The following is a 17,416-nucleotide window of genomic DNA, read 5'->3' as shown; positions in this document are numbered from 1 at the left end:
TTTTTGTGGTCTACACTGAAACAGTCACTTAAAAGTTATGTGCCTACACAACAAAATTGCCAGTGTCAAATATACTCTGAGAGTGTTAACACTGAGAAGTAGGGGCAGGCTCATGTATAGGAGTACACATGTACATGCTGGCTATACAGTAATAGTTGCTGGACCCAGCCTAAACTGTTGCCAATTGTCTTGATATAAGAAGATACTTCTCTCATTTTATTAGATATGTTTACATTTTTCTCAATGAAACGACAGGGGGGCACAATTTAGTGTCTTCATGTGCCGGTCCCAAGTCCCAAGGTGAATGCAGACGGTTGTGTCAGGAAGGGCATCCGACGTAAAATTTAAGCCAAATCAAACATGCGAATCACAAATATGATTTCCATACCAAATCGGTCGCGGCCCGGGTTAACATCGACCGTCACTGGTGCTGTTGACCTACAGGGTGCCAGTGGAAACTGGACTATTGTTGGTTGAAGAAGGAGAGGAGGAAGGCATGTTCATAGACAAAGAGAGAAGAGGAAGGGCAGGAGTGTAGGACTTAGAGTAGGGACTTTGAATGTAGGGACTTTGTCAGGGAAACTAGAGAGTTGGCTGATTTGATGGAGAGAAGAAAGATGGATATCTTGTGTGTTTTGGAGACCAGGTGGAAAGGTAGCAAGGCCTATAGATTAGGAGCAGGGTTCAAGCTGTTTTATCATGGTGTGGATGGAAAGAGGAATGGAGTAGCAGTTATCCTGAAGGAGGATTTTGCTAGGAATGTTCTGGAGGTGAAGAGAGTGTCAGATAGGGTGATGAGTCTGAAGCTGGAAGTTGAAGGTGTGATGTTGAATGTTGTCAGTGGTTATGCCCCACAGGTAGGATGTGAGTTAGAAGAGAAGGAGAAATTCTGGAGGGAGATGGATGAGGTGATCCAGGGTATCCCTAGTGGTGAGAGAGTGGTGATTGGGGCAGACTTTGACGGACATGTTGGTGAGGGAAACAGAGGTGACGAGGAAATGATGGGTAAGGTATGGAGGACAGGAATGCAGAAGGACAGATGGCAGTAGACTTTGCAAAAAGGATGGAAATGGTTGTAGTGAACACATTTTTCCAGAAAAGGGAGGAGCATAGGGTGACATATAAGAGTGGAGGCAGGAGCACACAAGTTGATTACATCTTTCAACCTGAAAAGAGATCAGTGACTGCAAAGTAGTGGTTGGGGAGAGTGTAGCCAGACAGCATAGGATGGTGGTGTGTAGGATGACTCTGGTGGTGAGGAAGATGAAGAGGACAAGGGCAGAGCAGAGGACCAAGTGGTGGAAGTTGAAAATGGAAGAGTTATATGGCTTTCAGGGAGGAGCTGAAACAGGCTCTGGGAGGTCAGGAGGTTCTTCCAGATGACTAGGCAGCCTCAGCTAAAGTGATCAGGGAGACAGGTAGGAGGGTACTTGGTGTGTCATCTGGAAAGAGAAATGAATCTCACTCCAACATATCATAACTTATACATGGTAGTATAAACTGAGCACCACCTACAGACATAGTGTAACACATGCTGTGGTAAAAATGAGCAACAGTCGTGATAAAATTAATTTAAATTGAATTGAATTGAGTTAATTAAATTTCAAATGATAGCTTTGTCCTACTTAAGAGCTGGGTCCTCTGATGTCTGTGTTTATACATTACATATGTCATAACAAGGCTTTTCACATTTTAAAGGCACCAATGAACACAGGTAACAAATATACTGTTTTGCACTAATTTGAAGGACACAAGTGTGCAGTGTAAATTTCACAGCCCTTAAAAATAACTGTGCACTATTCAAAATATAGAACCAGAAGAAATGCTTATAAATATATTACTAACACCATGCATGGTGTTAGAGAAGAAGAAGAAGAAGAAGAAGAAGTACTTTATTAATCCCCAAGGGGAAATTCAGTTGTTACAGCAGTTGTTAAATTTGAGATTATTTAAATTATATTGATTAATAGTAATTCATAAAGTAATTAATCAAGTAATAAAGTAATTAACTAATTTTTTATTTGGTGGGTTTGTGTGTGTGTGTGTGCGTGTGCGTGTGCATTATTGTTTATATTGAGGAATTATGGAGTCTTATGGCCGTGGACACAAAAGACCTCCTGAATCTTTCAGTCTTGGCTTTAGGGGGAATTAGTCTGTGGCTGAATGACCTTCCCATTCGCCATAGTTCCTCATGAAGTCGGTGGGCAGAATTGTCCAGTGTGGAGTTTATTTTGTCCACCATCCATCCTCTCTGCCACAGCCTCCAGACTGTCCAGTTCCAGTCCAACAACAGATTTTGCCTTCCTGATCAAATTATTTAGTCTGTTGGCCTCACCAGCCTTGATGCCACCTCCCCAGCACACAACTGCAAAGAACAGTGCAGTCGCTACTACAGACTGATAGAACGTCTTCAGTAGCTTGTTGCACACACCAAAGGAACAGAGTCTCCTGAGGTAATAACAGTCTGCTCTGTCCTTTCTTGAAGAGTGCATCTGTATTGTTTGACCAGTCCAGTTTGTTGTCAATGTGGACTCCAAGGTATTTGTAGGAGTCCACAATCTCTACTTCGTCTCCAAGGATGGAGACAGGGACTGGGGTCTTCCTGTTCTTCCTAAAGTCCACCACCAGTTCTCTGGTTTTCTTAATATTGAGCTTTAGACAGTTGTTGTTACACCAATCAACAAAGCTTTTTATCAAATGTCTGTATTCCTCATCGTTATTATTGTTGATGCATCCAATGATTGAAGAGTCATCAGAGAACTTTTGGAGGTGACAGGTTCCTGAGTTGTAGCGGAAGTCTGAGGTGTCGAGTGTAAACAGGAATGGTGCCAGTACAGTTCCTTGAGGTGCACCGGTGTTGCTCATCACCACATCAGATATGCAGCCATCTAAGCGAACAAACTGTGGCCGCCCAGTGAGGTAGTCTCTGATCCACTCCACCATATCTGCGGGAACTTCCATAACTGAAGTCACTAAGGGTACTGGGACGAGTTCTTTTTGGTAATGGGACAATACAGGAAGTTTTCCATAGCGTAGGCACCTTTTTGAGCCTCAGAGAGAGGTTGAAGAGTTTCTGAAAAACCTCTGCAAGCTGTCCAGCACACACCTTAAGTACTCTGGGACTGATCTCATCTGGTCCTTTTGCTTTGTTGGCCTTTAGTTTAGCTAGTTCCTTCCTCACCTGTTCTGTGGCAAAGGCTGGGGCTGTGTGTTGTGTTGATGAGGAGTCAGATGATGAGGGCAGGGGAGGAGTTATTGGAGGTGAGATATACTTCAATGTTGTATGGCTGCTGATAGAGGAGATGGCATTAGTGGGCAATGGGGAGGTAGCATTGGCAGAGATGTTGGGTGGGGGGATGTGAAGAGACCCCAAGGCATCACCTAAGGTGGTGTAGGGAGGAGGGATGGTGTGTGAGGACAATGGATCAGAGTAAGAAGTAGAGGTGGTGTCAAATCTATTAAAGAACAGGTTAAGTTCATTAGCAAACTTTGAGTCTCCTTCCACAGCAGTGTGTGACTTATTATAGCCAGTCATTATTTTCATCCCATTCCACAGCACTTTGATATTGTTCTATCTCAACTTGTGCTCTACTCTGTCTCTATAGAGCTGCATTGCCTCCCTCAGCTTCCTCTTGAGTTCCTTCTGTGCGGCTCGGAGTTCCTCCTTGTCCCTTTCCATTAACACCCTCTTCTTCTTGTTGAAGAGGCCTTTAATGTCCTTATTTATCCATGGCTTATTATTGGGGAAACAATGAACTTTTTTGGATGGAACAATATTGTCCTCATAGAAGTGGATGTAATCTGCAATGCAGTGAGAGATGCCTTCGATGCCCTCACCATGAGTGTCCATGAAAAGGTCCCAGTTTGTAACCCTGAAGCACTCCTGCAGGGCCTCCTCAGCATCCTTTGACCAAACTTTCACATACCTCTTGGTAGCTGACTGCTGTCTTACTATGGGCTTGTATGTTGGTACTAAATATATTATTGGTGGTCTGATCCACCAAGTGGGGGTAGGGCTGAAGAGCTGTATGCTTCACATTGGCATAAAGGAGATCAAGAATCTTATTTTCTCGTGTTGCACAGTCCACATACTGTTTGAAGTTGGTCAGAGTTCCCGAAATAGTGACATGGTTAAAATCCCCATTAATTAGTATAAGGGCACTGGGGTGTTTTGTTTGGAGACCAGCGACAACTGTATGGATGATGTCACATGCACTCTGTGCTGCAGCTGATGGAGGGATGTAAACAGTCACAACAATGGCGTGTGAAAACTCACGGGGCAGGTAGTATGACCTCAGTCCAACCACCAACAGCTCAATGTCTGGAGTACAGATACAGTCTTTCACTGTTACATGTCCAGGGTTGCCCATTTGGAGTTTGGAGTTATGGCTCTCCTTCTTGGTGCTCTTTTTTTTTTGTTGTTGTTGTTCTTGTATTTCTTTTTTGCTTGTTTGGGCACTATTGGTTCTGTGAACATTTTCTACAGCTGTCAGAATCTTATAGACATCGGTGTCCAGCACCAGACATCTGTTTCGAATGTTTTTCATCGCGTACACAACATCCCAGACAGCATAGCAAGACCAGAGGACTCTCCGTGGATTGTTGTCGGGTCCAGGAGACGGCGCAGACGGAGAAGGGAGAGGAAGCAGAAGCGGGGCTGCAGAGCCGGAGTTATGCTAAGGCTAAAGAAACAACCATATAAACCACCTCTACCGAGCCTGTATCTCACCAATGCCAGATCCTTGGTACACAAAATGTATGACTTGGAATTACAACTTGCCGGAAATCACTATGTTCGCGACTGCTGTGTTTTGATTATTACTGAAACTTGGCTTCCCCCGGGGATTTCCGATGCTAACATACAGCTAGCAGGTCGCACTCTGCTCCGTGGTGACAGGACAAAGGAATCTGGTAAGAACAGAGGAGGGGGGCTCTGTATTTATGTACACGAGAATTGGTGTACTGTTCCCCTGATCTCAAGTACATGGCTGTAAGATGTCGGCCCTTTTTTTTTACCAAGAGAGCTAACAATAGTGATTGTCACGGCGGTGTATATTCCACCCGACGCCAATGCAAACATTGCACTCTCTCTCCTACTGAACACCATTAACGAACAGCAGCGGGTCCACCCTGACGGTGTTCACATTATTGCAGGAGACTTTAATAAGGCTAATTTGAAGACTGTACTGCCGAAATTCTACCAATACGTTAAGTGTTCTACTAGAGGGAAGAACACTTTGGACCATGTGTATTCCAACATCAAACATGCGTACAAAGTAATGCCCCTCCCTGAACTCGGCCAGTCCGATCATCTTTCTCTCCTGCTCACCCCAGCCTATACCCCCCTCAGGCGTACTGCCAGGCCCACTACAAAGACTGTTACAATATGGCCTGGTAATGCACTATCCACATTACAGGATTGCTTTGAACAGACAAACTGGGACATATTTGAACATCGAGAGCTGGGAAAATTTACAGAAACGGTACTAGACTATATCAAGTTCTGTATCGGAAACGTAACTGTGGACAAAAACGTTCAGGTTTTCCCAAATCAGAAACCTTGGATGACCAACCAGGTCTGTAGATGCCTCAGAGCCCGCAGTGATGCTTTCAGGTCAGGTGATAGAGTTCTGTATAGAACTGCCCGAGCTGCTGTGAAAAAGGGAATTAAAAAAGCAAAGTCGGAGTATAAGAGATGCATAGAGTCCCTCTTGTCCAGCCACAACACACGGGAGCTGTGGCAGGGAATACAAAATATTACAAACTACAGAGGCTGTGATGTAACAACAGGAGATTTGACTGCGCGGATAGCAGAGGAGCTAAACTGCTTCTTTGCTCGCTTTGAATCACCACAACAGCAGCGCTCACCTGCTCCAGCCCTGCTTTTACCCCCAACCGATTCCTGCGACATTCCACTCAGCCTAAAGGAGCATGATGTCAGACGGGTACTACTGGCAGTAAATCCCAAGAAGGCTGCCGGCCCAGATGGAGTCCCTGGTAGGGTGCTCAGAGCGTGTGCCCACCAACTTACCCCCATCTTCACCAAAATTTTGAACCTCTCTTTAGCTCAGGCAGTTATCCCATCCTGCCTAAAATCAGCCATAATCATACCAGTACCAAAGAAGTCTCCCATCACCAGCCTAAATGACTATCGCCCTGTGGCCCTCACCCCAGTAATCATGAAGTGCTTCGAGAGACTGGTTCTCCAGTACATTAAGGACTATCTTCCTCAAGATCTCGACCCCTATCAGTTTGCATATCGTGCTAATAGATCCACAGAGGATGCCATCGCTATAGCCCTCCATTCTGTGCTGAACCATCTTGAGCAGAAGCAGAGCTACGTCCGGATGCTCTTTGTGGACTATAGCTCGGCATTTAACACAATCATTCCTGAAATTCTTGTCACTAAACTGGTCACTCTTGGCTTGCCCCCTCTCATATGTATCTGGATAAAGGATTTTCTCACCAACCGGTGCCAGATTGTGAGACTTGGTCCCTATCTCTCCTCTATTTGTAGACTGAACATCGGATCCCCACAAGGCTGTGTGCTGAGCCCCCTCCTGTATTGTCTGTATACCCACGACTATAGTTCCACCCACAATAGTAATCTCATAGTTAAGTTTGCTGATGACACCACTTTGGTCGGACTCATCTCAAAGGGAGATGAGGCAGCTTACAGAGAGGAGGTCTTAAAATTAACAGCTTGGTGTTCGAAGAACAATTTGGCTCTGAACACCAAGAAAACTAAGGAGATTATAGTTGATTTCAGGAGGCACAGCACCAACTTAGCCCTACTCTACATAAATGGCGAGTGTGTGGAAATGGTCCATACTTTTCGGTTTCTTGGTATCCTTATCTCTGCTGACCTTTCTTGGACAGATAATACCACAACAGTTGTCAAGAAGGCTCAGCAGCGGCTACACTTCCTGAGGGTGCTCAGGAAGTACAATTTGGACTCCAAGCTGCTACTGACCCTTTACCGCTCGATTATTGAGAGCCTGTTGACATACTGTATCACAGCATGGTACAGCAGCTGCACTATGGCAGACAGGGCGAGGCTCGAAAGAATAGTAAAGACAGCACAGAAGATCATTGGTTGCCCTCTTCCCTCCCTGACGGATATTTACACCTCCCGCTGCCTTTGTAAAGCAAAAAACATCATTAAGGACTATTCTCACCCGGGTTTTGATCTGTTTGACTTGATGCCCTCAGGGAGGCGTTACAGGTGCATCACAGCAAGGACAAACAGATTTAAGAACAGTTTTTTTCCAAAAGCTGTGATGACTTTAAACTGACACATGCACTGATTGGATAGTGCTATATAATCTAACCCTATAAACCCTGAACTCCTCCCTTCAACTGTGCAAGTCTATTATCTAAAGGTATTGATGGTGAATGTGTAATACCTGTATATTGTGCAATATCAATGCAATGTTTTCAACAATCACTATTACTGTGCTATATCTAAACAATGTGCAACATTGAAAGTATATTATACTGTATATTTGGATATTTAATACCCTATTAGTTATTTATTTTTTATATGTATATAGCGCTGTAGAACTTTGCTTTATTTTGTCTATTGTTGTGTAACTTATATGTTTGCACTGTAGGAGTGCTTGTTTTAATCTCATTGTACGTGTATAGTGACAATAAAGGCATTCATTCATTCATTCATTCATTCATTAACTAACAAAAACTGCGAGACCACCTCCTCTTTATATTTTATATAGTTTATATAAGTATTTAGACAGGTACCCATTTTTTATTCCTCAGACTTTATGCTTCAGTGCATTTATTACTCCAACCTGTTACCACAGTATTGTGACTGTTATTTTATTCTATTTGCTTTATTTCTTATATTTATATTTATGCCAATTTATTTTTGTCATTTCTTCTTAAATTTATATAGCGGATGCTATTCTGTGTGTTTGTGTAAACTGCTGATGTGCCTTGAACTGCATTCTCATTATTCTTGATTGCTTTCACCTGTGTCTGGTTCCTTTGTTCCTTGTTTCCCTTCCCCTGCTCTCGCCTTGTGTGTGTGTGTGTGTGTGTGTGTGTGTGTGTGTGTGTGAGTTTTGGTTTGTGCGTATGTGTGTCATGCTGAGGCTACATGATGGCTGGTGGATGAGACGCACCTGTTCCTCATTGTGCCAACAGAGGGAGTTCCTTAAAAAAGACAGCTCTTGACAACACCTTGGCACCAGATTATTCTTCTACCTGGGATGTTCCCTTGCTAGACCAGTCACAGTCAGCCTCAGCTGTGATCTCCTCTGGGGTCTTGTTTTCCATTGCTTACCTGATCCTCTGGATTCCTTGAAGCTGCTGTTTTCCCCTGGTGTCCTCGTCCCAGCTGCACCTGTTCTCTGTGAATCATCATGGACAATTGTAGTATGAGATCTCCAGTCAGTTTTATGCTCCCCAGCCTGAGCCTCCTGTTTTCCTAAATTTGTCTGCAAACCTGGGTCCAGAACCATCCATCCATCCATTATCTAAAACCCACTCATTTCTAACTCGGTCATGGGGATCTTTTGGAGCCTATCCCAGCTCTCTTTGGGTGAAAGGCAGGGGTACTCCCTGGACAGGTCACCAGTCCATCACAGGGCCACATAGAGACAAACAACCACACACACTCACATTCACTCCTATGGACAATTTAGAGTCACTAATCAACCTGACATGCATGTTTCTGGACTGTTGAAAGAAACCAGAGTACCTGAGAAAACCCATGCAAGTTTTAGAAAACTGCTCGTAACAAGGCCTGAATCACTGAATGCACAAAACACACTGAATTCTCATTTAATTTCCCATATCATAAAATGCTGTTAGTGCTCAAAAATGATTTTTTTTTATAAAACCAAACAGAATTTTAAAATTATTGCATATCTGGAAAGGGTTGCAGCATCCCCTGTCAGAGTAGCAGTATTCACCAAGATCAGACAGAGTGCAGAATTTTGGATCTCTCAATGGCAGTCAAACCTCTCAGAACCAGCTCTTAGCCTATGTTGGTGTTCCTCTGACATACAGGCATCAGCCATTTGAGTACCCAGTGCTGACCCTGCACACCGTCTATCAGATGCTTGCCAACCAATATGATCCCTTAGGGTTTTTTGTGCCCTATACCATAAGAGCCAAGGTGGTGGTACAGAGACGTGGGAGCTCCTTAGTTTGAGTTGGCAGCTGTCTACGCTATTCTGCTGACATGGATGCTGAAACAGTACACCAAATTGTTCTTGATCCTAAGCATAGGACAATACAACTTCCCCTCCAGCATTGGCAGCTAGCAACATGATCCATGCCACTGCTGCTAGGCAACAGTCCAAACATCCAGAGGCCCTTATAGTCATCTCTGGAGATTTTAATCATGTCACCCTGGACTCAGTTTTGCCCACTTTTCATCAAACTCTAGATCTGCTGTATGCTAGTACAAAGGACTCATAGTACACAGCCACTGCCTGCCTGTCTCCTGGATTGCTGATTACTTGTCTGACAGGCCCCAGTCTGTGCAGCTGGGGTGCTCCCTGTCTGATACTGTGATCAGTAATGTGGGGGCACCACAGGGGACTGTCCTGACTCCCTTTCTGTTCACCCTATACACCTCTGGACAAACTGCTCTCCATCATGGACAGTCCTTCACACCCACTTCAACAGATCATAAAGGGTCAGACGAGCTCATTCTCCAACAGACTCATCCAGCTCCACTATCACAGTGAACGGTACAGGACTTCATTCATACCGTTCTCCATCCTTCTGTTTAATAACTTCCCCCTTTGCAGCAGATGACTCCACCATCCTGCACCACAGTCTCTTCTGTGGTGCTGACTATTTATGTTTGTATATAGTGTATATTTACTTTTATCTGTGTGTATATTGTACATATTCAAAGGTATTTTCTGCTTGTATTTTCTATTCTATTTTCATTTTTATTATTTAATAGTTTTTTTTTTTCTTTTCAGTGTCTGTATGTAACTGAGCTACAGTGACCAAGGCACTTCCCTTGTGGACCAATAAAGTTTATCTATCTATTTATCTATCTATTTATGATTATCAGTGTCACTACCCAAGGACAGAGCGGTTGTTTGCTGAACTGAGAAGAAAGTATTGGATTCTTCATGCAAGAGAAGCTGTTCAGCAGCATTAGCATCAGTGCACAAAATGCCAGAAATGAGGGAAACCACAGGTCCCTCTAGCCAGGCTACGTCTTCACAAACCTACCATTTATTACACTGTGATGTACTGCTTCAGTCCCTACACTATCTGAGTTGGCAGGAGAACTGAGAAGAGTTTAGGGATAATTTTCAAGTGTATGTCCACTCAAGCATTGCAAGTAGATCTCCTCCTCAATCTTGATGCAGACTCCTTCCTTATGGCATTGAGAAGCCTGTTGTGGTAAGCCTTTTGAGTTACTCTCCAATCAGGGCACCAATTTCAGAGGTGGAGAGACAGAGTTACGGGAAGCATTCTCTGCGCTGCACCAGACCTACAAACGAAGCTCACCTCCCAACAGATCTAATTTCTTACTGGGGGCGAATGTTAATGTGGTATTGATTTGTTTCACCTCCCCCATCAGAATAGTACCGTCCATTTTCCGTTCTCTCTCTCGTTGTGTAAAGTATGACGATGACAGTTAGTAAAGTTCATCAGAGTTTCAGTGAGTTTTATTATATATTTTTATATATATATATATTTATATATTATGTTATATATATTTATTATATACAGGGTAAGTATGGTCAACCATTATGTAGTAGTTGTTTTTATATTAACTGTTTGCCAAAGCATGTACTAATATAAACTGTGGTAACTGTTACCATCTTCTCATAGTTAACCTACATACATCTTTGATAATGTGTTGTAATGTTTATTTTAATTAATGTTTATCATTGAAAGTTAAACTGGCAGAGAAATCTGGCTGAATGTGAATGTTCAGCTGTATATATTCTTTCTCTGTTTTTGTGCTATTGAAACCATACCACATATTCTTAGCTGTCAAGTTATAATTTAATGCCTGCTGTATCCAAGATGGTCATGAGCTTTTGGGTCATGACCAAAAGGACAAGATCGCGGATACAAGCGGCTGAAATGAGCTTCCTCCGCAGGGTGGCCGGGTGCTCCCTTAGAGATGGGGTGAGGAGCTCGGTCACCCCGAGAGGAGCTCGGAGTAGAGCCGCTGCTCCTCCACATCGAGAGGAGTCAGTTGAGGTGGCTCGGGCATCTGTTTCAGATGCCTCCTGGGCGCCTCCCCGGGAGGTGTTCCGGGCATGTCCCACCGGGAGGAGGCCCCGGGGAAGACCCAGGACACGCTGGAGGGACTATGTCTCACAGCTGGCCTGGGAACGCCTCGGTGTCCCCTCGGAAGAGCTGGAGGAAGTGTCCAGGGAGAAGGAAGTCTGGGTATCCCTGATTCGGCTACTGCCCCCGCAATCCGGTCCCAGATAAGCGGAAGAAGATGGATGGATGAATCCAAGATAGTGAGCCAATTTCAAATAAAAGTTCGACTTCAATGGGATTCTAGAGTTTATGTCATCTGACTATCTCATTGGTGGTGGAATATAATTAAGTGAATGCTTAGGTGAAGGAGATGGCATTAAACTCAAACTCTCCATTACAATACAGTTTAGCTGCTGGATGGGGCAATGCCCTTCCTGCCTCCCTGCAAACTATGCTGCCTGAAGTCCAGAGACATCAGCACCTTGTATCTTCCCTGGTGATGTTTTCCCAGGTGCAGCCTCCTTCAGCTCTTTTGTTGTGGACTCTATGTCTTTAGTATGGTTTTCAGCAAATGGATTGCAGCTCAGTCAGACTGTGATTGGCTGACTGACTCAGCCAGCATAAGATATTCGACCTCTCCACGGTGAAAAGCTTTTTAGCTTTTCTGGCCGTATATTTTTCCTTTTGAGTGATAAAATGTTGTCCAGTGAGTTTTAATACATTTCTCTGAATCTGAGCACACAGAATGCTCCTGTATACACTGCCTCTGCATTTATCCCATTGCTTCTGCAAGAAATGAAAAAAATGTTGTGTTTTTTATCTTGACGTAAACCCACTGGAATTAAAGCTGTGTCTTGGAACTTTAATGTCGTATGCATATTTTTTTCATTGAATGCTGAAACACAAAATGTGAAGAACAAAAACAATTTTTCCAATACTCAATATGTAACTTAGTGTGCCTGCCCTTTTGTGGTGTCTGGCACAAAGGCATCATGGTTGAAGTTTTGCTAATGAAGAATTCTTGTGCACAAAGTAAACCATAAGCTTAAAATAATTTTTTTTAAAAACAGAACCTATATTATTAGAGAACTGCAGACTTTGATATCATCCATTCATCACTACAGTAAACCCTGAAGCCATTTAAAGAAAAACTTCATACTCCATGTGCCTTATTTGAATAATTTTTGTAACAGCTAAATCAAAGTGAGATCTGAATACAGAGGTTGACTGCCCCATCACATACAAACAGGTCTGTGACTCTGAGAGTGAATGGGGCCTTTTGTGGATTACTGCAATCACTGACTGTTAAATTACCCACCCATTCTGAACCAGATGAGTCACTTATGTATCTCAGAAATAATTGGATACATAAAATCCATGTGGTGAGCAATAGCAGTGGGTGTTCATATAGAAAAAGTGATGCAGGTTTAGGTAAAATTGATAGTGCCAGAAAAATCAATACAGCCATTTTTTTTTTGTGAGGAAGAAAGGAGTAAACATATTTCCTGGATTTCTGTCCAATTTTGTAAAAGAAACAGGTGCAGTGCAAACATGGGGCAGTCTGTGAATTAGGTATATGCTGGCTTCCTATCTCTGCATTTTTTAAGAATGTTTATTAATAAATTTGCACATAAAAATGAATGGAGAAGTCAAGAAGCCACAGGCATGGACCATGGACCTCTCCAAACATATATTACAAACTCAGTCCAGCAAGGTACAAAAATCAATAATCAAAAAAGGTTACATTTTAACGTACAACAGTCATAACCCTTAAAGAACAAGAATAACAGAAAAAACATGTATCACTATTATAAATAAATAAATAATAAAATAAATTAATTTTAAAATTAAAAATAAGTAAAGTAAAATTAAATTAAATAAAAATAAATCATAACAAACTACAACGAACATAACATAACTAACTACCAAATACAATAACTTCTTTTTAAAATTCTCTTAAGACAATGAACTTATAGTTCTGTTATACACAAAATTGCCATGTTTTTTCCAAAAATAATAATTCCATCCATTATTTATACCTATTTATTCCTAATCCAGGGTCACAGGGAACTGCTGGAGCCTATCCCAGGGTCAGGGGTACACCCTGGACAGGTCACCAGTCCATCACAGGGCCACATAGAGACAAACAATCTCACACACTCACACTCACTCCTATAGGCAATTTAAAGTCACCAGTCAACCTGACATACATGTTTTTGGACTGTGGGAGGAAACCAGAGTAGCTGGAGTAAACCCACGCAAGCACAGGGAGAACATGCAATCTCCACACAAAAAGGTCCCTGATGGGTTGCGAACCCAGGACCTTCTTGCTGTGAGGCAACAGTGCTAACCACTCAGTGACTGTGCTGCCCAAAATAATATTTCATGAACCAGAATTCCCAAGTAACGTGTATGGGTATCCACTCCATCCACTGTCACCTTAGCATGATTCCTACTATAGTTCCTGCCAATTCCTGCAAATATTATGAATTTACATATAAACCCAACCCATCTGCCTCGACCAGTTGGGGTGAGTGGACAGAGAAGAGAGAAAAGAACAGCAACAATAAACAACAAATAGACACTGCAGATTGGTGGGGCCAGTAACTGCACATCAGCAATATACAGCTCCAGGACCAGGGACACCTGCAGAAGGTATAGAGAGAAAGGACATTTAACAGTATTTCCCCAAAATCCTCTGGTTATGGTACTGTTTCTGTACTTCCTTGTGTTGGACTTTCTAGTTTGTCGCCTGGGTTTGTTCCAGGTTGTTTTATCTTCATTAATGTTCATTGCTATCACCTGTGTCTGGCTGTTTCCCTGTGTGCTTTCCCTTGTATCTCTCTCCTTCTCTCTGTGTGTATATGGTGTTCTGAGGCAACTAGGTGATTGGCCTCACTGTCCCCTAGTTGATCAGCCAACCTCACCTAGTTGCCGGATTATTCTGTGTTCTGTCTCCCTGTGACTCTCTCTGTGTTCGGTGTCATTCTTTTGGCTTCCCTGTAATCATTCCTGTTGGGATTCCCTATGATCTTCCCTATGTTCATTTCTGTTATAATTTCCCCATGAGTAGTTGCGTGTTCACTGTGTGTGGCTTCCTTCTCCTGTGTTTCTTTAGCTACCCCTGGTGTGTGAGTCCAGTGTCTTCTAGTGTGAGAGAGCATACTCCTTGTTTCCCAGACTCCAGCTTCCTAGTTCCCCTGTGTTGCCACGCATCCCACCATGGTCTTGTCCTCCCATGTTCCCTGTCATCCTCCTAGTGTCTGTGTTCCCAGATTCCACCCATGTAGGGGGAGGGGTTAGGGCTGTGGGGCAGCAGCCCGTGGAATGGCAGCCGAACGATGAAATTGGCAGCTGAGGATCATCAGATTAATGATCTGATTCTGATATATAGGAGGGATGATGGAGGAGGGGCTCCGACAACAAGCCACGGTAACAAGCCACGACAGAGATAGGTCAAGAGGGGTCTGCTGGAAGCAGGACATGTAGCTCAATAAAGCTCTATTAAAAGGCAAGACCTGTATCAGTGTGTCTATGTGACATCAGGGAGAACCTGGATGGTAGCAGGGAAGGCTACAACTTGATACTGTGCTCCCTCTGAAAAAGATGTTAGTGAATCAGAGTGTAGCTCCATGGCACAGGTCACACATCCGCACCTTAAAGCTAGGATACTTATACAATACAGCAATAAATTGCTGGTGTAAATGGTGTAATAGTATAGTTACAAGTTTTTACAGTTTTTGGACAAGCAGGGAGGTTGGGAACAGTGCTGGTTGTACAGTCTGATAGCAGCTGGAGGGAAGGGCCTAGCGCTCTATCACACAAAGCAGACATCGTGAAGGGTGGAAAGGAAGTGGCGTTCCACAAATTTATAGAAATTTTTTCTAGCCTGGAAACACAGTCTATTAACATATAAAAAAGCTCTCCATAAAGCCAAAACTGCATACTATTCATCACTAATAGAGGAAAATAAGAACAATCCCAGGTTTCTTTTCAGCACTGTAGCCAGGCTGACAAAAAGTCACAGCTCTGTTGAGCCCAGTGTTTCATTAGCTCTCAGCAGTGATGACTTTATGAGTTTCTTTACATATAAAATCATAACTATTACAGATAAAAGTCATCAGAAGCTACCTATAGCCATAAATGAATCTTCTACTACATTTGTTCTCGAATCATTCCTGGGGCAGTCGTTGGACTTGTAACCTGAAAACTGCAGGTTACAACTGCAGTCTCATATCCGGCAGGAATTGTCGGTGGGACAGAGTGAATAGCCAGTGCCCTTCTGGCTTCCCACCAGCGCCCTTCAATACCACAACTGAGGTGAGACCCTTGAGCAAGGCACCCTCCCCCAACTGCCCCCCGAGGCGCCGCAGCACTGGCTGCCCAGTGCTCTGGGTGTGTGTTCACTGGTGTGCGTGCACTTTGGGATGGGTTAAATGCAGAGCACAAATTCCAAGTATGGGTCACCATACTTGGCCACATAAGTCACTTTCACGTTCACTTTCACTTTCATCTGTAAGACCTCAGTTATGTTTAGACCGTTTCTCTCCCATAGATCTCTCTGAATTAACGTTAGCAGTTGGTTCATTTAAATCATCAACATGTCTCTTAGACCCCATCCCAACCAGACTGCCCCAAGACATTAGTTGGCATTAGTTGGCTCATCTTTATTAAACTTGGTAAATTTATAATCTAGTATCAGGCTACGTACCACAGGCCTTTAAGACTACAGTAATCAAACACCTACTCAAAAACTCTGGTTTCCTCCCACAGTCCAAAAACATGTGTGTCAGGTTGATTGGTGATTCGAAATTGACCACAGGAGTGAGTGTGAGGTTGTTTGTCTCTATGTGGCCCTGTGATGGACTGGTGACCTGTCCAGGGTGTACCCCCTGCCTTTCAGCCGAAAGAGAGCTGGGATAGACTGCAGCAGATTCCCGTGACCCTGGATAAGGAATAAGTGGGTATAGAAAATGGATGGAAGCTGTTGCTAAGCATCACTTAGCTATCACTTACACAGGAAAGAACTATTGGAAGATTTTCAGTCAGGATTTAAAGCACATCATAGTATAGAAACAGCATCATTAGTAGTGACCAGTTATCTCAGCGTCAGCCTTTTGCTCTCTAATGCTTTGCTCTGTCTCCTCTAGTTTGTGCTCTCTCCCTCTCTCTCTGTTCTCTCTCTGTACCTTCTGCAGGTGTCCCTGGTCCTGGAGCTGTATATCGCTGATGTGCAGTTACTGGTCCCACCAACCTGCAGTGTCTATTTGTTGTTTATTGTTGCTGTTCTTTTCTCTCTGCTCTATCCACTCACCCCAACTGGTCGAGGCAGATGGCCGCCCAAACTGAGCCCGGTTCTGCTGGAGGTTTTTTTCTTCCGTTAAAGGGAGTTTTTCCTCTCCACTGTCGCCAAGTACTTGCTCATAAGGGATTTGTTGGGTTTTTAGTTTTTGTAAAGTGCCTTGAGATGATTTGTATTGTGATTTGGTGCTATACAAATAAAAATTGAATTGAATTGAATTTTTTTTTTTTGTTCATTTTGCTTTTTGCAACCCATCATAGGTCTCATTCAGTACAGGAGAGCTCCTAAACTACAGGTAACTGTCCTCATTCAACTGTCCTCAATTTTTTTTGTCCTCATCATGACAGAAAGTTGTTTAGATATCTTAGTTTGAAGCGGCTATTTTTGCCAGCTGGTGGAGATGATATTGTAGAAAATGCACTGGAGCGCTTGTTAAATTACAACTAGAAGCCTTCTATCAATGGACTGAACACTCTGACATTTGAGGTCATGAAGAGAATAGTGCTGACCCACATAAATGACAACTCAGGCCTGCTGCTGGAACCACTGCAGTTTGCCTACCAGGCAGACAAGTGGAGGATGCAGTCAACATGGTACTGTATTACAAGCTGCAACACATCAACTCCTCAGTGACTTATGAATAGGTCCTGTTTCTGGACTTCAGCTCAGCATTCAACACCACCATCCCAGACATCCTCCAGTCCAAACTCACCCAGCTCACTGTGCCAGCGAGCCATAAACCCTGTGTCAGCTTTCTGACAGATAGCAGCCAGGAGGTGAGGCTGAGTACCATATCTAGCACCCGTTCAGTCAGCACAGGAGCCCCCAAGGATGTATGCTCTCCTCCCTGCTCTTCACACTCTACCCCAGGGACTGCACCTCAATGAACCCCTCTGACCT

Source organism: Mastacembelus armatus, chromosome 17 (assembly GCF_900324485.2).
Source record: "Mastacembelus armatus chromosome 17, fMasArm1.2, whole genome shotgun sequence".
NCBI lineage: Eukaryota > Metazoa > Chordata > Actinopteri > Synbranchiformes > Mastacembelidae > Mastacembelus > Mastacembelus armatus.
This window is presented reverse-complemented; position numbering follows the sequence as displayed.